A 24,909-nucleotide genomic window follows, 5' to 3' on the forward strand; every position below is an offset into this window, starting at 1 on the left:
TTACTGAGCCCAAATTTAGAAGGCATTCAGTTTTCAATTTGGTTTATTTAAATTAATAATAAAATGTACTTAAAGAATTCACAGTCAATAGCTTGGCAAAGTTTCAGGATCATCTACAACATAATTTAAGGGTTCAAGATTTCTGATAAGATGGTACAGATTTCTGAGATGGTCATATCCAGTCACTATAAAATTACAGACTGCTAAAACGGAATGTTACTGCTTTACCAAATCCACTTTTGCTGTTCCTGTTGCTCTGACAGCTATCAGCTCTTTCAGTAAGTGGGCTTTGTGTATATCTGTATGAACATTTCACTAATATCCATGCTCTATATGCTTCCAATTGTAGTAATACAGACATTTGCCAGTTTTCTTCTTTTTTCCCAACTTCTCCCCTCTGATCATTTTTACATGGGGGAGGTTAGAGAGCTCTCTGCTGCCTGTGTAAACTGTTCCTATTAACCAATCTTGGTTTAACTGGATTATTTTACCTGAAAGAAGAGAGACCCAGATCCTCAAAGGTATGTAGGAAATCAGTGAGAGTTAGACACCTAAATACCTTTGAGGATCTAGACCAAAGTGTATAGATATTCCAAAGTCTCTGGTTTCCTCTTGCCATGGTTCTAATCCTATCTACGTGCTCTTTTTCTGTCTTTCACAAGACTCGTGTTTTACAGAGGCCACACTCTTCAATTCTTCTGTTCTTGGCCCTCTGCTTTTTTGAATCTTTGTTCTTTTCTTGCTTGTCTTATTGCCACCATTATAGCTACCCCTTTTGCATTGATCATATTCAAGTATACATATCTTTTGCCTCCTTTAGTTTTAGAATTCATTTTAATATTTAGTAATCTTTTGTAATTAATTAAACAATACTCTTCTACCTATAGGTGCAAAACTGGTTCAGGAGGGATACTATCTACAAAGCTGAAGGATGATCTCAGGATACTTGTCACGACAAACAGGAAATCCAACTGTACAGTAAGTTGCTGACATTTAATCCTTTCCAGGATTGAAATCCTGGCTAGAAAGTCAATGACAAAACTCCCATTGACTTCAGTCAGGCCAGGATTTTTCATCCCAGGTTTTGATAAACCTCTTATGCTTCTCTTCTTTGTTATTACTATCAATTAAGGTTTTAAAATTTCACCAATTGCTGATAAGCACTACTGAATAACAACATTACTACACTACTAGGAAACATATATGTTAAAAACAAAGACAACAACAAAAAAACTGCCAAAACAAAACACTTTGCTGCACACACATTTCTCCTGCTGGGGAAAGGATGAGAGAACAAATTGCATGTTAATCAGTTTGCTAAGTGCACTTCTGGAAGGTGCCCTGATACCGCAATGATGTGTCATATTTAGAATACCATATATAAAATATGTGCTAACACTCAGAAGAATGTATATATTTTAATCATTCATTTAATCTAAAGTTGAGCTGAAGATGCAAAATTCAGATCCAGAAATAGCTTGAAAACAGTTAGAGTTCTGAGGTTTATAGGGATTTTGGTTCATCCCATGAGAAGATTAGCAAAATTCAGATTCTGGTCCAGATCTGGGCTCAGACTTTGAGCCCTTTTTAAATATTGGGGTGATCAGGTCAAAGGTTTTGATCCCTCTCTAATTTATTCTATTTATTCATTATATTAAAAGCTAGTTCAAAAATTAACTTTTTCTTGCCAGAAGTTAGTTGCGGTATTTTTTTTCCTGTCAGATGATTCTCGTTACATGGTAAAAAAATGACAGGAATGATTAACCCAGTATTCTGCAAGAATAAATAGTGAGGCAACATGAATAGAAATCAGGACTGAAAGTCAGGTGTCTTGAGTTCTAATCCTAGCCCTGCTATTGACTTTCCTATTTGACCTTTGGCAAGTCACTTGATCTGTTTGTGCCAAAGTTTTCCATCTGTAAAATGAAGATAATACTTAACTAACTCTGTGATCCGTCCATGCCTAGGGTAGCCACCTGAAAATGCCAAAGTTAGGGCAGGCTGTAAAAGGAGGGCATATTTTTCCAACACTGGTGGGTGACACTGAAGTCAGACTTCCCAACCAGCCACAAACAGTTCTTCTGATTTCCCACACTGGTTATCAAGAAGCCAAAATAAAAATATACACAGCCCCCTTTACTGCATTTCAGTCTTTGGCTCCCAATTAGCCACTAGGTTTAGTAAAGAGATCAGTTATTTAAAACTCTGTGCTTTTTACCAGAAAGGTTTTTCCTGACCCCAAAGGGTCAGCCACAGTACCAGATCAAGATAAGTTTAGATTTTACCCAAAATACCATGCTATCAGCCAATCCTTTAGTAAATAAAACTAAAGGTTTTTTATAAAAAGAAAGAAACAAACTATAAGAAAAGTGTTAAAGGATTAAAGCAATCAGACACATACAATTGATTTGAAAGTTCATATATATTAGGTTTTTAATAGAATTGTGGAGTTTGCAGGCTTGTATAGTTCTTCTGGTGTACATCCAGTATGTGGATGGGTTTCAGTCCTTTGTTTCACAGCTTCAGTTGTAGATGGTTGTAGATGTTGATCCAGAGGTAGGCTGGAGACCGAAGACAAAATGGATGTGGTGCAGCTGCCTTTTATGTTTGCCATGCTGCTTGTGGAAATTACAGGAATAAGATGGAGTCCAGGGTCACATGAGTAAGCCCTGGTGACTTATCAGGTAATTCCTGGCTTCTCCCCCTGAGCCCATTGTACTTGTGAATTTCTTTAATGGCCCATTAAGCAGGCTAATGCTGCAGTCATCCTGTCTGGGGTGTCGCCCAGAAACACAATACGATATGAAATACAGATAAAACATATCCATAACTTCCATTACACACATAACACATGAACATAAACATTTTTAACTTACTTAGCACATTATAGCCTTTCTAATGGTACCTGACATGGCATATTTCATATAAATTATTATTATTCTGATGTATTGATGTTAAAAATATAATAAATGCCCCCCCCCCAATCCAGTCAGAGTGACAAACTCTCTGATATACTATGTATAGAGATATTTGTATATATATTTGCATTTTTATATCTATTAATAATGCCCATTTATATGATGTATAAAAAAATCAAAGATTTTTCTTTTTATATTTGTTCCCAGAAAAGTTTATTTTCCCTGCTATTTTTTACATTACAAATTAAGGTTGTACCTCTTCTGTTTTTCTTGGAAAACTCTCTGGACCACTGGAGAACTAGTAGATTTATGACATCACAGATACTTTGAAAATAATTTGATTAACTGAGAGGGGAGGGAATTTTTATTCAGAATGTTAAAGTTTTTGTTTTGTTTTGTTTTTTGTTTGTACCTTTATCTCTCGAACTCCTATTAAGTGCAGGTAAAGCTGTCTTGTTAAGTATTCAACATGTGCCCCTTCAACTATGGGTTGAGAAAATTCCCAATCTACTTCTCTCCATCGTTCAAGGGAGACCTTCAGTATGCCAGGGGAGACAAGGCTTGATACTCCTCATATTTGCAAGGTTAAAAAAGCCAAAAAGATTGGAAGGAAAAATGAAACAACCAAATCCAGTTTTTCTTCCCTTCTCCTGTTACTTTTAATAATCATATTTATAATTAATAGTCACTAGGGTTGGAGTGTCAAAAACGCCTACCGATTTAAGAACAAAAGTCTCATTGAAAGGCTTGTACTCCTAAATTACTTAGTCTTTGTTGAAATCCTCCACTAACACTGTACTATAAGCCAATTCCTTCATAGCACTGGGAATTATTATCAACATTAGAAAAGTTACAGTATGCCTAAAATTCCATTATGTTCTCTGCCTGCATAGTGGGCAAGAAGCCAGCAGGGTTGGCAGGGTTGGCCACGAAAGGAAGGGATGGCGCCTCTAGGGCATAATTTCCCCTCCATTCATCCTGCAGAAGCAGGTGTGAAAGGGCAGGCCTGTGGGACAACTGCTTTTCTTCTAATTTCCCCCACCACACCTACATGCTGGGGAACCCTCCAAAACATAAGAAGAAAGATTCTGGGAGAAGCATCCACAGGAGAGACTAGGGCAGGAACTGTGGTGCCAAGGAGACAGAAGGGAACAAAGCAGCCTATATGAAAGTATTTCTGGTGTTATGATGAGTAGCTTGTATAGACAAATAAAAGGCCTCAAGATTGATAACTGAGTTAAAATCTTTCCAGTGTCTTATATTTAATAACACATACCTTTTGTAGGAAGGAGGTCCTGGCTTATTATTGCTTGGCAATAGTAGCAGTTAGCAAATAGTAAAGAGCTTTTTCATACTCTGTAAGTCATAAACTAATTTAAATCAGACATTTCTGTGAGAAAAAGAACAGTAGTGAAATGTGCAGTACCGGGAAAAGGGAGCTGAAGTGATTACTTTTTTAATGGGCTTTTTGAGGTTGGTACTGCAACCCTATGTTTTTTATAGTTTACACTAGAAAGTGTGAATCATCTTGCTGATCTAATGCTTCATAAACTCTTATTCCTGATGTAAATAACTTAGGGTTTTTAAGCGCAGTACAGTCCACAATGACTAGATTTGCTTCATGCTTCAAAAGTTTAAATAAACAATCTGCAGTATATTGATTTACTGTAATTATATTGATTTACTCATCATAGCACCAGGAATGCCTTCCTGAAGTGATAATGTTGTTTGTTGAGCAAAAAGAGCATACTGATGTTAATGAGTATCTAGCCTCAATATTACAAACAAAACTTCAGCCTTAAAGTGCAGATGGGCACTAATAAAAATAGAATGAAAGATTAATAGATTCCTGTGCATGATGGATTAATTTTAACAATTAATTTAAAAAAGCTTTTAGAAACAATGACTCCTTGAATATTAATTGAATGTTTTTGAAGAAAAAAAAAATCCAAATCCTTGTGTAGATATGTTATGCAGTAGCTGGGAAAAGCTAGCAGTTTACAATGAATGCTAGAGCTACATTGGCTAAACAAGGCCACAGTAAGATTACCCTGCTTTAACAAGGGCAGATGTTACTTTTGTAATTCTGGAAATTCTCTTTTATGAAAATTTTGCAATTCCCATTAAAACGCAACTTGTTGGCTTCAACTTAACGTTATAAACCAAGGCTGAAATTCCAACTCCCCTGCAGAAAACCTGTTTAATTTATCTTTGCATGTGGAATTCTGTGCGAGCTGAGGGGAATGCAATCTACAACGCCAGCCTGTGGGAATACTATGGGCCTCCAGGGCGGAGGTCTGCAGCCATTGCTCTCTAGTCTGTGTGCTGGAATACTGGCTGCAGTTCCATCATGCCCCTCTCAGGAGTTCTGGATAATTGGATCACAGTAATCACAGATACCATGGTCTTGCCCTGGACATGCTTTCAACAGATCTCTTTGTCCCAAGCCATAACAATTTTTAGAAACTGTGAAATATTTCTGAAGTACTTTGTAAAATGTGTGTCACATACAGAAAACATATCAGTTTCAAGCTCATACCATTAAAACCTTTATACTGTGTCTTGCCACACTATCATTTATTGTTGTACATTCCATATATTTTACAGATAAACTATTTCAGAAACGTTTTAAAGAACATAAACAGTTTTTACTAAGTCATGGAGATTGTTATCTATAACACTGGAGTCTTTTCTTACTAGAGATTTCTAAAACAAGCACTGACCAGACTCTCTGACTGTGAGCTCTTTGGGACAAGGATTGTGTCTGCTTCTACCTCCTGAGCTCAGTGAAGCCTTGACCCTGATCAGGACCTCTATGCACTAGCTTAATGTGAATATTAAATAATAATAATAATAATAATTAATGACCCTGGTTAGCTTTGGTCTGCAAGCTTGTGGTACTATAAATTGTGCTTCTACTTATAGCACACCATCATCCAAATCCCAACTTGTTATATTACTGGTTTTAGCAATGTTTTTTGAAACAGTCAACCCCGATTTAAATGTATTGTGAGATATCGTTACTAAAACTACTTTCCCAAACAGCATATTTTAATATTATCTGATTTATGTTGTCATTTTTAAAAATCATATTTTGTATTTACGTAGATTAAGAATTTCAAGTGACTAATTTCAGAGTTTTGGATACCTCCATTTTTTAGGTGCCCAACTTGTGAAACTTTAAAGGGATTTTAAAGTTTTTTAGCATGCGAGTGTTTAGCACTGTGAAAATCTTGGCACTACTGGTTTTTTATCCCAAAGCACTTCGCAAATGTCTTTTATCCAGCACCACTGAAAAAGCAGCCATCTCTGGGAGAAAGGCACTGGACAACCAGTGCACAGCATGCTGCCAGGTTTGGGTGGGAAAAGGGACATACTGGCCAAGAATACTAATGCAAACCTGATTTGTCATGAGATCTTTAATTTCTGCTCTTTGCTGTGGTGATGTATCCAGATACAGGCTCATTGTGTGTTATTAAATAAATAAAACATTGGACTCCTCTGAAAAATTTACATGCAGTATATTACATGGTGCTTATTTTAGTTTTCCCAGAAGGTTTGAGGTGCTTGGGGACTCTGTTGGCATTTGAATTTGGGATCTCAGGAAGCATTTGAATATAAAATGTATGTGGTTTTTTGAAGCAACTGATCTTAGGGAAGTTAAGTAAAAGAACATGCTTTAGTTATCACTGAAAACATAACACCCCTATATATGAAACTCTATTTTATAGAACTGAATCTGAAACGTTTTAGAGGGACAAGGTGGGTGAGGTAATATCTTTTATTGGACCAACTTCTGTTGGTGAGAGAGACAAGCTTTCAAGCTTATGCAGAGCTCTTTTTCAGATCTGGGAAACATATTAAGAGCGTCACAGCTAAATACAAGATTGAACAGATAGTTTAGCATAAATAGTACATATTTTAAGGGACCATTCAAGGTGAAGGGGCCCATTAACATCGCTGTAGTCATAGGACAGAAAGAGGGGTTAGTGGATTATAAATTGTTGTAATAATAATGTCTGTATTAAGACCAAGATTTTTAGTGTCTAGCAGAAGTTATGAATTTAAGCTCCCAGGCACATCTATTGAAAGTGTTGCACAGGTTTCCTTTGAGGATGAGGACTGATAAGTCAGATATAGAGTGATCGCTTTATGAAAAGTGTTCACCCACAGGTGACAGGGTGTTTTTGTCTTTTATCATTTTCCCGTGTGAGTTCATTTGAGAGCATAGTGATTTCTGATTGTCTGATTTCACCCACATAGTTGTTATTGGGCATTTAGTGCCCTGGATGAGGTACACCACATGTTATCATAGGCATGTGCAGGACCCATGGATCTTGAAAGGTGTGTTGTGGGAAGTGTCAATCACTGTCTGCAGTGATTTATATTTATATTTAGTGCATGAACTCCATACAGGCTCTGGCATGGATGGGGTTAAAACCTTGCCTCAAGCAGCCAGACATCCCTGTACAAACAGGGAGGACTGCAGTGGAATGCAGCTACCTGACAAGCTGTTTGTCTGCAGTCTACTAATGCTAACAAGGATGAGTGGATTAGGAAGATCTTCATAGTGGAATGTATACAGGCCACAACCCCTCCAAGTAAGGGTATGGCCCAGAACAAAGAGAGAGCACAGAAAAGTCCAGCATGATTTCAAAAGGCTATAGCACATAGATATATCTGTGTCAGTGGCCAAATTATTTTCAACCCTCTTGAGGGGAGTATGAAGGACAGAGACATGAGGCGATGAGTGATTGATACCCGTTTTGAATCAGATTATTTTCCTACAGTAGATGGGGCCAGAAAAAAAGAGATGGAGCCTAGAGCAGAATGGGTGTCCTAGCCTGCATTCTCTGGGCACTGTGATGAAGAAAACTGTTCTTTAAGCCTTCAGGGGCCAGAACCTGCAAACTCCTACTCACATGAGAAGGCTTTATGGAGGCAAGTAGTCTTTTTAAGTCAATTGACAATTCTTGTGAGTGAGAGTTTGCAGGGGTGGACTGTTGAGGTCCAGGTCCTCCCCACTTTGAGGAGATCCTTCTCACACAGAACTCCCCTTTCCATTCAAGAGAGGAGCCCAGCACAGTTGCCTTTTTTTCCTCTCCAGATCTTGGGAGGGCTCTCTATGTAGTCTGATGTCTGGATGAGGAGATGAAAATTGAGTTAGCTGGTGATTGTTTGGGGTGGAAGGGATTACTGCAAATAGACCCAGCCTTGTAGAAACTGGTTAGAGAAACTGGTACCCCCTCCAGCTCTGCAACTGTGTTATCTTTTCTGCTGAGTGCTTGCTTGAGATCCCTGACACACTGGTGACCAGGAGGAAACTATGGTAGTGTGGCTTTCTATTGTAGCCATGTTGCTATGGAACAGGGGGGAATCCCGACAGAGATTTCTTCCTTCTAAGGCTCCTCTCACTTTTTTTTTTCCTCAGGAGGGGAAGATCTGACCATAGTTAGGACAGCATAGTTAGGAAAGCCTTTCTTTAAATGTGAGCTGTGGATGGTAACTTGTCCAGCTAAAATAAGAACTGACCCGAACCTTTGCCCAAAACTCAAATGAATCCCAAATCAAAATGTACTTGATGTCCAGAAAAGTTTGGACTTTATTATAAAGTTCTACTTTTTTATAAAAATTAATTTTCACTTTCCTGTGCATCTGTATTTCCTGGTTCTGTCTGGGACTGGAAGGGGACATGCTAAAATACCCTTTGAGAGCATGTTCTTGAAAGACATATCAGATATCTCACCAGGAAGCCCATTTTCCGATACTTCCAAGTTTTGTAATTATAGGAAATCTGAATAATTTCAGCAAATATGTGACTGTTTGGATGCTTATCTGGTTTTATCTTAAACTGGTTGTAAATAATCAACATCTCCCTGCTTCTTTCAAATTAGTCCTAATCACATAGATTTTTTTTCTACCTGCCATTGCTCAGACTAACTTGTCACCTGCTTTAAAAAGGTAAAAAATAAAATATGCTCTGAATTTAATAAGTAAAATTCAGTATTACATTATTAATAATAGTTGGCTCATACATGGGACTTTTTGTCTTCAAAAAAGCCTTTACAAATATATTTTATTTGGACTATAGACACACTTATTTTGGAGCTTGTGTAGCAGGTGTTTTTCTTAACCATTTTTTTAGAAGAAATCCCAAGTTTAGAGGAAATGAGCACTCTATTATTTAAATTTCCTGAGATTAGAGGAGGAACACTTTGCCAAACAATGCCTCTTCACTTCAAAACCTCTCCTCATAAATTATGTTAGAAGATCTTATTAAAAGTCTGTAAAAATTTCCTTTTAAAAATGGTTGATTGCAGTCCAGACCATCACAGCTTTTGTGCTTTCGTTGAAATACCACAGCTGTCGCGAAGAAATATACTGTGAGACAAAAGGTTTTGTTTCCTTAGTAATAAATTATTTTTGTGATATCCGAAGAAAGATAAAACTTTCACTTATGTTTGAGTGAAGGAAGATTCTAGTGATAACTTGTTCAAAAATCTATAAAAAGAATATAAGAATGTAGATCTAGATAGCAAATTAGAATCAGACTTCCTTTTTGTTTAGTAAAGCAATTACTTCTGAAGTCAGTGAAGATTATAACCATGGATAATGGAATGACTTACTAAAGTACAGTGACTATATCTCAATAGAACCTCAAGTTGAAATTTTCAACTCTGACCTTCAGGAACCATATAACAGAAACCTTTAACATTGGCAATTTTAAAAACTAAACCAAATTTTTAAATAATAAGAAACAGTCTCTTTACTATATATTTATAAACAGAACTGGGCAAATACTGCAAATTTTCTTCAGAGGCTTTTGCCGATTTGCTATGACTATATTTGTTTTTCCATTTATCTACGAAATATGAGTTTCCTATTAGGAATTTTTTCAGGAACAGCAAATTTATAGGGATTAATGGAATATGTTTGCATAAAGCAAATATTGATTTACTAAACCCAAGCATTTGCATTGGAAACATAGTTCTAAGCATTATAGTCACCCAATCAGGGAACAGAAATATACCATGTGACCTACATAACCTGTCCAAACTTAAACTCTGTATTTTGTGCACAATTTACAGCCTAAAATATTTACATAAATTATTTGGCAAATAATATTTTATAAAAGATAAATTAAAGAAAATCACAGCTTGCTCCTGGGCAATTTGTAGAAAAAAGGCCAAATTAAATAAATTATTTGTTGTAAACAGAAATCGGGGACTAATTTATTAGTATATTGAGAAGAAATATTATAGATCCTAGAAAAAAGAGTCATAAGAAATATTTTAGGTTATTGGTGTAGAAATTAGTTTGCTTTTATTATTATTTATTTTTAAGTGCCAACACTATTCTTAAGTAGGCCAGTTCTTTACTTTGTGGCTAATCAAAAGAGTTGACTGGAATCTTATTTTTTAAACTATATATATGTATATATATACAGAGAGAGAGAGAGAGAGAGAGTGTACCAGGGGTAAGACAGTCCCATTCTTTGAGCAGTTTTCAATGTAATTTAGACAAATACAGTACGAGGCCTTGATCCTATAATCAGATCCATTGGTACAGGCCCTTATGGAGCCTGTAGCTTTCTCCTCAAGAATGATTTTCTTATAAAAATGTAGCTCTCTTGTACAGCAACATGTACTGCGCATTAAGTACTATTAACATAATAAATGTCTTTAGCTTAGAGTCTAAATATGGGAAATCCATCTTTGGAAATTATTTTTTCTGGAGGTCAGGAAACAGTGGTTACTGAAGTCAAAAGTTCCATTACTTTGGGCTAAACAGTCACATACACAAGTAACTTTACTTAGAGGAGTAGCCACATTGTTACCGTTTGCAGAATTTGCCAAATTTCTAAGGATCAAATTCCAATATCCTCACTCAGATTGAGTACAATATTACTCTACAAGTAATCCCATTGATGTCAATGGGACCCTTTGTGGAGTAAGGTGCTCCTCAACAAGAGAAAGGGTATTACTATCTAGCCCTACTGTCATTAATTCCATGTTAATAAATACTTAAAAGGAGTTCTTTTATTAAAATGTCTATTTCATAATATTCAATAAATCAAAATTACTAAATCATTTTGCCGGTTGTTGGCCAAGCTGATAAAAGATAGTTTCTCATAAATTGAGAACAATCGTGAGTGCTGTGTCTATTGCTTCAAAGTCAGGAGGCTTTAATAAGAACAAACTAACTCTGGAATAGTAGGACTCTTCTGCTTCGTAACTTTTATTTTCTAATTACTATCCATAGAAATATGTGAATAAAAATGTGGGGAATTTTAAACATTTATTTTATGTATTTTATATATATAATGCCATACACTCATTGATGCTTTACAAAATACACATATAGACAATGTCCCTGCTCTAAGAAGTTTACAGTGTATGAGAGAAATGAACAATTTAAATGATTATAAAACAGATGTACTCTTTATTTTATTGTATGTATCCATTTTATTTTATATCCTAGAGCTCTAGGCACTTTAACGTAGTCTTAAAATACCTAATAATACATACAATATAATTAAGATAGCATCTATCCTAATACAATTCCCAAATCACATAACAAAATATCTTCCAAGCAATTAGATACAAAAAGAATTCTCCCCAAGAACACAGCCACCATACACTTCAACCCTCCTCAACTATGTCCAGGAGAATAGATGTGCCTTCAAGTGCACCCTGAAGGTCAGCAAGCTCAAGGTCTTTTGGACCAATTGTGGAAAAGAGATTCCCAAATTCAGGGGCCCTTCACATTAAACATCCTGCCACCAGATAAACTGAGGGGTCTCCAGCTTGAAGACCTTCACTGACTGTAACTGCAATAGTATCACAAGGGGAGAGAGAGGAACTCTTGGGTAAGCAAGTCTCATTCCAGTTAGGGCTTTATAGGTCACAAAGAATACCTGTGACTCCATGTGAAAACTAACAGGCAGCCCCTGCAAATATAGTAGAGCAGTGGTATATGTTTACTTGGGAAAATTCCTCTTCCTAAGCAGGTAGTTGCATTATGCACTAGTTTAAGCTTTCAGATAGCTTTAAGGGATTGCCCTATTTCAGTAGTCTAAACTTGAGATATCAAAGACAAGAGTCATGCTAGTGAGAATCAGATCTGAAAGAAAGGGTATCCTGTAAGATGCCTCTTCTCTTGTGCTTAGAGGGCACCAGGGGTTACAGATGACCTGTGACAGATGAAGTGAGAGTGAGGACAGCTACAGCACTAGTGGGGTAAGTCTCATGCTGAAACTTATGTATTATAAGAACTTTTAATTTTTTTTCTGTTGTGACTGTAAAAGGCAAAAGTTCTTGGTCTCCATCATTGCCTCTGCAAAATCTCATAGAAGACTGTTTCTGGTGGTAAATAGTTGCTTAATCTGGTTGTTTCTTCTCAGTGGCTGACTCAAATCCCTTCCATTGCGAGGAAATCTCTAGTTTTTATGTGGAGAAAATACTTGGATTGGGGCTGAGCTCTGCATCTGTGAGGCAGAACAATATGTAAATTGAAGGGTGTTGAACTGTTCTAATATACACCATTTTACACATTCTTCCTGCTTCTTGGTGTGTAAATTACCCCATTAGACTCCATTGCATGCTGGTAGAGTATAAGTAAAGGGGAAGCCAAGTGAGCATAAGGGAGTTAAGTTAGGTCTTGTCTACACTAGCACTTAAACTGGCAAAACTTTTGTCACTCGGGTGTGAGCGCCTCACCCAGCATCATAAATTTTGCCAGCATAAGCACTTGTGTGGATAGTGCTATGTCGGCTGGAGACGCTCTCCCACCGACATAGCTACCACCACTCTTTTAGGTGGTTTTATTATGGCGACGGGAAAGCGCTCTCCCGTCAACATAACACGGCTACATACGTGCTATTACAGCAGCACAGCTGTATCAATACAGCTATGCCGCTCTGAAAGTTTTAAGTGTAGACTAGCCCTTGGTGTAAGAGTGTAAAGATGGCCTTGTGGATAGAGCTGTTTGGAAAAATTCCAACAAAACATTTTTTGGTCAGAATTTGCCAATTCATTGAAATGGAAACATTTTGTAGAGATGGTTCAATTTCAACCAAGTTCCTCTGGAAACCGGGCAGGTTTCCATCAGATATCCTGGTTTTCTGCCAGCTTGCCTGCCTAGCACCTCAGCAGCCTGGACTTCCAGGATCCACAGCTCTGGGGCAGCCTGCCAAGCTGTTTTTATAAATTACATATTTTCTCAAACCATAAATATTGCTTCTAAAAAGGATACTAAAATGAAAATGATATGACTGCAGTACTAGAGCTTCTGATGTTAACCATTCTGAGTTTAAACTATTTCATTTTCAACAGAATTGAACATCTACACAGTATATTCAACCTCCTGCCGACTGCAGTTGTTAAAAGAAAATAAATCACTTAAACAGGGTCACAAGCAACAAAAGCCAATATGGGTTCAAAGTTTACAGGTCTCCGCATTTATCAGGTAGAAATATGCTACATTTCACTGTTTCATAAAATATCCTTTTATGAAAAAGCTATCAATCTTTGTATGTCCTGCTAAAACTCTGATTTCTCAAATGAAAGAAATGAATGATGACATTGAATCAAGAAATCGTTTTATGAGTTTATATTTTTGCAGGACCACCAGGACTTTCACATACGTTTTCAATTTCTGTAAGGATGTGATTATCGTATGGGTATGTTTTACTCCCACTGCCTGTACTAAGGGATCTGTCAGAATTGTGTACCCTTTTCTTGGACAGATCAGGATTAGTTCAGTTTTTTTTTAAATCTGCTGTGTTAAACACCATGCCAGTATTTAGTGAGTGGTAATCCATTTACTTTTGTAATTTACCTAGAATCTTAATTTTATATATGGCGATTAGATAGATAGATAGATAGATAGATAGATGTTCCTATGTAAATTAAAATATGCATCTAATCTAGGAAACTAATTACATCTGCATGTGTTAATATATTTGTTAGAATTAATTTTGTGTTATTTGTGCTGTACAGCTATTCTGCAAAATTTCAGCTTAATCCTTTTGTTGTAGTTTACTTTTGGCTTTTTCGTACATTCTCTCTATCTCTTTAGGAGCCTGGCACCTCTTAGACCAGCAGACAATTTCTGTGTAAAACAATTTTACTGCCATAATTACAGACACACTGCAAAGGTTGTAATGCCAGAATCTGGTGTTTTAGAGCACTAGTAATATTTATCCATTTCTGGGGTGGAACTTGACAGCCATCTGAACAACTGGTATATAAAAACACTGTTCAATAATGAGGGAATTAAATTTTAGCCAAAGACATGGGAATAAACTACTACTGTTTTGAAAAGTGTTATGGGTTTTCTAATGTCATTGCAGAGCAAACACCATCTTGGTTTTTTAAGGTCTTGTCTAAAAATGGATACAATTCACATAGTTTTTAGTGTATCTACCTCCAAAGACGGAGAAGGTGAGAATATATTGAGAATTGAACTTTTGTTTTCAAGGGATGACCTGATGCTTGAACCTTAAGCCACCACCTTGGGCAAACTCAGTACAGTCCCAAATGTCTGGGTCATTGGAGTTGGATGAACCCTTGGTTGGGAGAGGTTTTTTTAATTTTTTTTTCTTATTTGTTTGACTTACTTGATTTTTGAGTAATCTGACTCGCTACCTGTGCTTTATTCCTGCTGCATCAATTCACCAGTTTATGTGGTCCTCCCTTGAATTTCTTATCTTGTTCCTGAAGAGGATTTTACTTTAGTGTTTATTACAGAGCTTAATAAAAAAAAAATTACTAAAGCAACCTTTGCATCTAACAAGACTTATGTTACATCTGATATAAAGACACATCTGAATGAAACATGAAATGCTTATAGTTCTTGAATTGTTTGAAAACTGGTAAATGATTTTGAGGAAATTGATTTTTTTTTCAATTCCCTAAGAAATCACTTTATGGTAATGTCTTTAATTTATTTTATGATACTACACATAAAAATACACACCATACTTCCTTAGGAATTGAAAAGTTAGGTTGACTTACAGTCAAGCATATATAAGCATACTATCTAAATGTTTCTTTATATCTCTGGGTTCTCTGTTTTCTCTTCCAAGGGAAAAAAGGGTTCAAAAAGGAAGTTGTGACTTTTGGGGAAAGAGAGCCAAGTCACACACAGAACGGCAGTGTTTAATAAGGAGCTAGCACCATAAGAATGCAATCCTTGCTGCATTGTAACTTGCAGTTTTTATGTTGTTACAGGGACTTGCACAGCAATTTAAGCAGCTCACTCTTACATGAGCATACTATGAAATATATCTCATGACACCACCAAAGCGTCTGGAAAACCTTACATAGGAGAGGAGTTATAAACAACTTTCAATGGGCACTATACATTACAAACTAAACATCTCCCGAAAACAAAATCTGTCTTGTCTGAGTAGACTGAAAGGAGAATAAAACTTAGGCCTTGTCTACACTAGCACTTATGCCGGCAAAACTTTTGTCACTTTGGATGTGAAAAAAACAGCCCCCTGAGTGACTTAAGTTTTTCTGGCAAAAGCGCTAGTGTGAACAGCACTATGTCAGTGTGAGACGCTCTCCCTCGACATAACGCCACTACACAAATGCTCTTACAGTGGCACAGTTGTTTTGATACAGTTGTGCTGCTGTAAGTTTTAAGTGTAAACTAGCCCTTACTATTCTGTTGGTGATGATCTTAAAGAAAATATTGCTAATGGTATAGAGCAGGGAGCTAAGAAGTTGTGCATTTTAGTTTTTCCTGGGCATTTGAGAAGTATTGCAAACATCTGCCATTTGAAGGAGTTTGCTTCATATGCCCTCAAAGCACTCTGCAAAATGTTCAAGTGATTCTTTAGAAACACTAACAGATCTTCCAAATAATCTCACAAGAACTTGTAATGGGATTCCAGTAGTTGTTGTCTTTAGCTGTCAGCACTGTACTATCTGGCAGGTCTTGTTGATGATTCAAATAAATCGCTGATCTGCAAATCAGAAGAAATCAAATTAGTCAAAAGAATTTGAGGCCTCTTGTCTGTAAATTGTATTGATCCCACAGCATTGTTTGATTGATAAGTTGTTCATCACTTAGTATATTTTCTATATGAAGACAGGCCTAAAGCTTCAGGTGACGAAGAGGGCAGTTTCCATTCTAAAAGGCTGCACATATTTCAGAAGCATTTTCCCTCCCTGTTGGTCATTGTAAAGCCTACAGAAACTTTATTAAATGCTTGATCTCCTGTGATGTTTTTCATACAGATCAGACTGTTGTATTCCACTATCATGGCCTTCCCAATTAAAAACAGTAGGGCTGATACTGAATTTGAAAATTAAACCACTAGAGAAAACTGTTAATAGAGTTTTACAGTTGGGTACTGATTTGGTAGAGCTCTCAATTTGATACCATAGAAATATAGGAATATGCCAAAGCCATAACAGATCAGACCAGTGATTCATCTAGTCTGGTGTGCTGTCTCCAACAGTGGCCATTACCTGATGATTAAGAGGAAGATGCAAGGAACTTCATAACAGGCTGTCATGGAATAATTGGCCCATGGGGGAAGTTTCTCCAAAACCCCTACAAATCACTGTTTGCCAGGACCCATGAGAGTTTATATAGTTCTTTTAAAAAGTATTCTATCTAATGAAACCATGAGTGTTCTGATTGTCTATGTAACTGACAAATCCTCTTTTGAATCCTACTAAGACAGTGAGTTCTAAAAATTGATTGTGTGTTGTGGAAAAAGATTACTTTTAAATTTGTCTTTCTGTTTTACTGGAAGTTCTATTGTTCTTGTGTTATGACGGAGACAAACATGGAGTGCTTGACTTCTCTGAATTGTTCATTATTTTATATACTTCTGTTAAGCCCCCTCTTATTCATCTTCTTTTAAATTAAATAGTCCTGATCTTTTCATTCTGTCCTCATATAGAAGTCTCACCATACCTCTAATCATTTGTCACTTGTCTCTGAACTCCTTCTTGATAGAAAGTTGGCTTTAAAATAATGGCTTTAAAATTGGCTTTAAAATAATGAGACTATGTAAAAATAATAGATTTGGTGTACTTTTTATTTGCCTTCTGCTTTTGGGCTTTTAGGGTGCACTGGGATCACACTTTGACACTTTCTTTATAGCCACAAGGGTAGAAACTTACTTTTTCTTTAAGAATGAAGGCTGAAATCATCACATCTCCACTTGATTCCAGGAGCTGGGGCTTTAAGGAAAACAATAATAACAAGACTCGTGAAAAAATCATGAGAGTTGGCAACACTTTCTTTTGAGGAAAAAATGGTTTTGTAACTAAGTAGAGGACTAGGAATCAGAAGTTGTAATGTGGGTTCTGCCATCGACTTCCTTTGTAAAATTGGAAAAGCCACATTACGTCTTTCTGCCTCAGTCACGCTGTCTGTAAAATGTAAAATCTGTAAAATAATACTTCCTTAGGTCAAAGAGCTATTGTGAGCTTAATTTCATGTTTGTAAAGAACTTTAAAATGTTTGTCTCGAAGGTAATATGGAAGTGCAAAGTATTGTTATTGTTATTTATTATTTATTTTAGTTTTGTGTGGGAGACCACAAGACAGTAGAGACTTGCAGCTGCCCCATTGGCTCTTTCAGGTTTAGTAAAACTAGTCAGTTTCAGTAGAATCTATCTTAATAGGCATTATATTATCATCATTATTATTATCCTTTACTGATTAATTCCAAGAGCACATAGATACACTATATTTGTCTTGCTACTGTTCTCAAGGACATATAAATGTGCTGCTGGGTAAGAAATATTTTCTTTAGAAGTACTCAAACGTTGAAAAAAGTTTTCCAGTATGTCTTCAATCTGAGAACTTCTCTTAGCTGTAGGATAGTGGAGCTATTAATAGAATGGTTAAGAAACTGCATAACTGTTCTAGTGTATTATTAATTTGTATATTTTAACAATTCAACTCTTTTTTCTTCTGTTACTCTGGAATACCCTCTTGTGCCAAATCCCAATTCTTTTTAAGCAATGTCTTGCTTCCATAATCCAAAAGCCCAGGTGTTTGCCACTGCTGTTATTTCTTCTCATCTTATTATTGAACCTCCTGGATCCTGGTGATATATCTTAACAAATGTCTTCATGAAGCCACGTGTGTGCAACAGTTCAGAAAAGCTGTAACATATACATTTAATTCGAACAGCTAAATGTTGCAAGGAATCCTTCAGTGTACATCTGCTAAGTTCTTGCCCATGCTGAACTACTCATAGCTTCGTAACAAAAACAAGAAGATGTGACCATGTATTTTCTGTTTTACATAAGCTCTGAGCGGTCAGTGAAAAACCAGGGAAGATTAGAAAAGAAATTTGTTACCGTACAAAAAATGAGAACACTGTGACCCAATTTAGAGTTATATGCTATTTTTCATCAGAATAGATGGAAGCAGGAAACTTGTATCCTAAAGTTCCCTACTGAATCGAGGCTTCTATCTACTGTCATGCTACCTCTAACAATATCTAAACTCTACTGGAAGAGCAGAGATTACCTGTAATTGTTCACCCCAAAATCTCACATTATAATTCAACAAACAAGCCAATTCATCATCTCATTTTAATAAAACATTTAATAAAATGTATGCCCCCCCACCCAGGCCTTTAATAAATAACAGTACATGAACTCTTTTAAACATGCCCTCTCTACACAGCGTGGCAATCACCTTTGTTAGCTGTCCTATGCCTCTCTACCTTCTATCCAGTAAATCATTGCATGTACTGGACCAAATCTTGCTTTCAGTTGCTGTACATAAGTATAATCAGGAGTAATTTCATTAACATCAGTGTAGTTACTGCAGATTTACACCAGTGTAACAGAATTGAATCTGGCCCGTATTTATAGTATTTAAGCCTCATAGTAATACAGTACTTTATAGCCTTATATAACTTCATAGTATTTAAGTCTTTAAATCCCAAATTAAGACTACCAAGATAGTTAGTGAGAGATCCCCATACTTCTCAAAATAAATAAAAAGCAACAACAAAAGCCTTGCTCTCTAAAATCCTCCTAAAGAGCGTAAGCACACACAAAAAATGTCACCAGAGACCTTATTACGGTAACCACTAATTTAATAAACCTTTCTAAAATCATTATGGTCAGCTGATTTTACAACAGAATCTCAGTGAAATGAAGTATAAACTAAACTGGTACAAAACAAAATGCTCTGTACCAAAACACTTAATGCAGGCACCGCCTGCTTAATCAAAATTAACTGGAGTAGGCAGCATGTGGGAGGGGGTCATTTTTCTGGGATGATGGATAGCTGGCATTCTGTGGTAAATGGCACACCAAGTGCTTTAGTGGGAGAAGTAGAATCCTAATAATAACAGTTATTGTTGCTAGATAGTATAATTATAATACAGCCACAAACACCCTTAAAATTACTTCTCACATTATTATTCGTGAGTTTTATATTCTTTTGAGTTCAGAAAGACTTCTCTGCACCAAATTTTAAGACAACATTATACAGCTGAAACATGGTCAATGCTAATAGGACAGCAACCAGTACAGAAATACTGGGAAAGATCCATTGAATCTTTTGCATATAGAGCCCCAGTTTTTAAACATGGACATCTCAGTATGATGTCAAATCCCACATTTGAAATCCATGAGCAGAAATTGGCCCTTACATTAACATTTTGGCATCTGTAATGAGTAGTTAGGTGCCAAAATGGGTATCTAAATGTCCAGATGTGGAGTATGAACATCCTCTTTATTTTAATGTATAGGAATGTGCCTAGATGTATGTGTTTCAGACATACTAACTAAACAAACAAACTCTCCATTTTACTGAGTGACTGGAACAATTGCATGCAGTTTTAGCTGCTAATCTCTTTAGCAAAGCATTATGGACCCTTCTGTTTTAATTTATTTGCAGTTAATTGTAGTAAGACTAGGCACTTGGAAATATCACTGAATATTTTCAGATTTTGGTTAGCTTTCCAATGAAGCTAGTGGAAAAAAAGACTCAATATCTTATTCAAATCCCATAGTCATGGGCCAGGCACAGTAGTATTAAGAACTGTTCTTTGAAAACATCTCTGACCAATGGTTAGAGCACTAGAGTGGATTTAGGAGACCTGGGTTCTGTTCTCTTTTCTGTCACTGAATTTGAGTAAGTAACTTCAACTATCTATTAAAGTGATCCCTCCTCCCCCTAATATTTTGTATATTTTGTCAATTTAGTTTGTATAGTCTTAAATCAGGGGATGGTCTCTCACTATGTGTTTGTTCATTAGGGCTCAATCTCAGCGGGAGCCTCTAGTTACTTCTGCAGTACAGATTATAATAATCTCTGCGTTAGTGTGCCAGTGTGTCTTGCCTCTGGGCAGAAAGAATCTTCACCATCATTTTGGATGAATATCAGAGCATCCTTCTGTGTCAGTTCAAATCCTCCCTTCTAACTGCATGGTCTGCTTTTGAATCCAATACTTACAGTATTCAGCTAGTATTCTGGAAAGTGAACATTTCTGATTGGAAAATCAAGTGGTGGGAGGAGGTAAGAAGTTAAAAAGCGGCTTTGAAAAGAAAAACTAAATGACTGACTTTACAGAGTTAGAGGGGGGACTCACTAACTGAAATATCTTAGACTTTAAAGAGAGTTTTAATGGAAGTAGCGATTTTTTATTGTCTTCAATCCTCCAAGCTTTTAGCTGGATTTTGCACCGGCAGCCCCAATGGTATAGTTGGTGTTTTTATGTTCAGTTCTCCCACATTTCCAAATCACAGAGAAAGCTGTCTGATTAAAGAGTAATTAAATGGCTGTGCATGTTCAGTCATCTGATGGGTTTTGAACAAAAGCAGTCAATTATGCTGCAGTGTGTATTAGTTTTGTAAGTGTCAGGTGAAGGCTGACAGAGATCACATTTCTGTGTTTTGCTGCTGAATTCAGACCCTGGCCTCTAGAGGTAATGGATCTCTGCAGTACCTTACTGGAGCAGATAACCAAATAGTACAGGATTTCAAAAGCTGACATAATTTTATGCCACAATATTCGTTTCATGAAGATGATGGGTTTTATATTGTGGGTTGATAAATCTCTGCATTTCTTAAGCCTAAAATCCAAGCCCTATTGATAAATAAAGTGGTTCCCCTTCTAAATAGAAGTTGTGTTGCGAGACATATCCACTGCAGTTAATGAGAGCCCCACTGGTTTATAAGCCTGGAAATTTAAAATAGTAGTTTTATCCTTATAAATGAGATGTATCTAAGTAGTGAATTTCTAGGTTTGTATATTAATTTATTCCACCAAAGTGCAGACTAATTTTCATAGGCATGTACATGTGGTGCTACTTGAGTCTGGCTTCAGAAGTTGGAGGTGCCTTCTCATTATTTCTCAGCCACTGAAGACTCTCAAGTCTGAGAACAGTCCTTTGAAAGATGTCACCAACTACATCAAGCCTCGGTTCAGCCATGTAAGAAAGTAACAGAGATGAAGGATTTGGCTAAGAGTGACGTGTTCGTGAACCTGCATTAGCCATACTGGGATTCATTTTGGTCCTGCAATTTAGCAAAGTGGTGGAAAGGCCTTTATTCAAGACATGGCCTGAAATTAGCTGCTGTTGAGTTGTGTATTCAGCCTGAAGGGTCACTCTGAAATATGGTTGATAGATTCATGCCATTTTTCATCAAGCTTGGGAGTATTTTTTAAGGAGCAAATGAGAGGAAGGATGGTCTAGCAGTTAGGTGCGGACTTGGGAGTAGTAGTTTGAGTGCTAACCTGGGACTTGAGAGACCTGGATTCAATTCCTTGCTATGCCACATGACTGGTAGGAAGTTGGGCAACTTATTTAGTCTCTGGGTATGTCTTCACTGCAGTTTGGTGTAAGTCTCTCGGCCCAGATGGACAGACTCATGTCAGTGGGGCTCGATTTAGTAGCATGCTAAAAATAGCAATGTTGTAGGAATAAAATTATAATTGTAACCCTGTAGCTTAATTCATAGCTTTTAATTCATACCCTTATTTGTATCAACCTCTATATAGTTATTATTGAAATCATGTAACATTTGAACTTCTATCAGTCATACTCCATATTGTGAATGTAAAACCCCATTTTGACCTATGTACTCCATCTTGTGTAAAAAACCCATTTTGACCCTATGTACTCCATCTTGTGTCAAACCCTTTCTAAACCTTTAGATGAATAAGGTAGTTATCTGAACAAGGTATGAATGGAGGGTGTATGTGTGTGTGAGTCAGACCCAAACTGCCAGCTTGTCTTGATGAAGTTGTCCTGATGAAGTGTGAAGTCCATCCTAGGCTGAAGAGTGTGAACACAGCCCCCAAAAGCAAAGAAGGATCCACCCCAGAAAAACTTAATCAAGACATCAAAGAACAAGCTGAAAGTCACGTCTGCTATTGTACCAGCAATCAAGGGTCACAGAGAAGCGACGTGACACAGCAGAACTGAAAAACCTATAAAAGACTGGGTGAGATTTCAAGGCTTTGGGGGAAAAACAGCGTTCTACACATCATCTAAAGAAGAGCGTCGGTGCGCGCCCGACAAGGACCCTGCTCTCCTCGTGCCCAGCTTCCCTGGCCAGGTAGCTGCCACGAGCCCCGAACTCCAGCAACGAACCCTAGCTACGATCTCAAGCCACAATCAGGACTGGTAGCTATATATATAACTATAGAACGCTTTCTGGTGTGTTTGGGCGCGTGTATGTATGTATGTGTGTGTGTGTGTGTGTGTGTAGGTTTAAGTTAGTTATTACTTTAGTTTTTGTCAATAAATGCAGCATACTGCCTTTTCCCCTTGAAAAAGTCCCGAGTGCTTAATTTTGCACAACAATGTGGACATTGCGGCTTTGGCTGAAGCTCAGGTTCTTAAGCCCACCAACCTCTTAGTTTTGAGAACATGAGCTCCTGTCTGAGCTGTAACATCCTCTCTGCTATTTTTAGTGTACTGGCTCGAACTCTGCTATTATACATGTATCTATCCAGGCTGGGAGGCTCGCTCCCAGCTGCTGTGTAGACATTTCCTCTGGACCTCAGTTCCTCTTTTGTAAAATGGCATAATAGCTCTTCCTTACCTAACAGGGCTATTGTGAGGATAAATAATTAAAGATCATGAGGCACTCAGATACTGTGGTAATGAGAAGTCATAGAAGTACCGAAGATAATAGCAATATTCTGCACTAGCAATGTGCTCAGTGCTGACAAAATGCAAAAATAAATACAGTTGCTGCCCTATGAAGCTTAGAAGGAATAATTTAGATGAAAGTATAGTATGACACAAACTGGAATATAGGACTTTTTCTCTGTACTTTCTTGTTACTATAAACATATGCCACTGAGGACAATTTTTTGCTGATGCTACTATTTTTTTATTTTCTATTGAGTCATTGCATTGCATTATTGGGGTTGTGCCTCTCTGATTGTTGTGACTGCTTATTAGAACATTGGGCTCTATAAAGTGAAGCTGCTGCACAATTACCTGTTAAGGAAAGGATATTCCTCATAATGTTTCTCATCAGTGACCTGGCTTATTATGGGTGGAACTCTAATCTGAGCCACCCTTGGTTTCTTCTATAAATCCCTTACATGACAGTATATAGCAAACTCCATTTTACAATTACATAGTGGTCCATGTTTTTAAAATGGACACAGTCTGATCTCTGATTTTGCATTTGCAATTTTGCACCCACAATCGATTGCAGACACAAAATTATGAGTCCAAAATAATTGCACTTGCATATCTAATTACCTGACTTATGGGTGCAGTAATGTATTTATTAATTATTATGTGTCCCTACAGTGGATTACAGGTGCAAGATTTTCAATGTTTTTGAACATTGAGGAGTCTCAAATTGTAAAACTTGAGGAGTCTCTGAGTTTTTTGGATAGATTATATTATTTATTTAATGTATAGATAAAGATAGATTCATTTTTCTGTTCATACTCTTTTCTTTTTCATTTTTCTTTTTTTTTTTCTACACTCTAGAAAATAAGACACAGAGGAGCCTTTAAAAGCTGTTGTTTGTCTTAACTTCACTTTCATTAATCTTATTTAGTTTCTGTAAGGAGTCATTCTGTGAATGCCTCCGATGGGTAATGTTTTCTTTTCCAAAGTTCATGATTCTTCTGTTCAAATCACTAATTTTCACTGTTACACCTCAGTGGTTTAGTGCTTCCCAGGCCTCCAGGAATGAGTTCAATTAGCAGTGTTGAATAAATCTTAAACTTGATTCATCTTTCTTGTCATCAGGATTTAGGTAACTAAAGTACAATTTAAAAATCTATTTAGAAGCACTGTGATAAGAACATCTTTTGTATTAATCAGTACAATATTCAGATCTGAATTTAGAAGAAAGCATTTCACCTGTCTAGCTGCTTTAAATTTGGCTAAGAGATCTAGGGCTCAGTTCTGTCCCACTGAAGTCTATGGTGGATCAGGCCTGTTCCACTGAATCAATGGTACTTTGGCTTCAGTATATCAAGCTATGTGCAGTACAAGGCATGTACATTCAAACTAAAATTTATTCATTGGGGAATTTGTAAATTATTAGTTGACCTTATAAAATTCAAAACTATCATTGAATTAAAGCAATGTAATTTGGCTAGGAGGTTGATGTAAAATCCTTTTTGATGACTTTTTATGTAATGATATGGTATTTTGAAAAAAACAAAATACAAACCAGTCAAGAAAAAGCTTTTGAAAAGTGTCCTCTGATAGCAATCCTTCCGGCTAGTTATAGATGGACCAAAAGACTGGGATCTGTCATTTGGGACTTCTGAGTGGGGCATCATGAGTGGAAACCCAGAAAAGAGAAGTGATCAGGATATGTTGGGGAGAACTTCCTAGAAAAAGAATTACAATAATATTAAGAGCTGGCTTAAAATTATAAAGAAGCGGGAATTGAGGGAAGCAGGGAAATTCAGAATTAAATCTAGAGGCTTGTCTATATGGAGACTTAGTGCACAGCAAGCTGGGGTAAATCTACAGTGCTGTAGCCCGCCATGCATTAAGTGGT

At 36.8% G+C, this 24,909-nt stretch overlaps 1 long non-coding RNA gene across 1 annotated transcript in view; it reads left to right on the top strand.

Annotated features, from left to right (window-relative positions):
• The first annotated feature begins 960 nt into the window (after window positions 1-960).
• Window positions 961-24,909, top strand: part of LOC137142667 (uncharacterized) — a 42,515-nt gene continuing 18,566 nt past the window's right edge. The window contains exon 1 of the long non-coding RNA XR_010916985.1: window positions 961-978. This is a non-coding gene — a long non-coding RNA (uncharacterized lncRNA). The remainder of the gene's footprint in view (window positions 979-24,909) is intronic.

This window comes from Emydura macquarii, unplaced genomic scaffold, assembly GCF_026122565.2.
Source record: "Emydura macquarii macquarii isolate MOO-44397 ecotype Brisbane River unplaced genomic scaffold, CSIRO-AGI_Emac_v2 contig_3240, whole genome shotgun sequence".
Lineage (NCBI taxonomy): Eukaryota > Metazoa > Chordata > Testudines > Chelidae > Emydura > Emydura macquarii.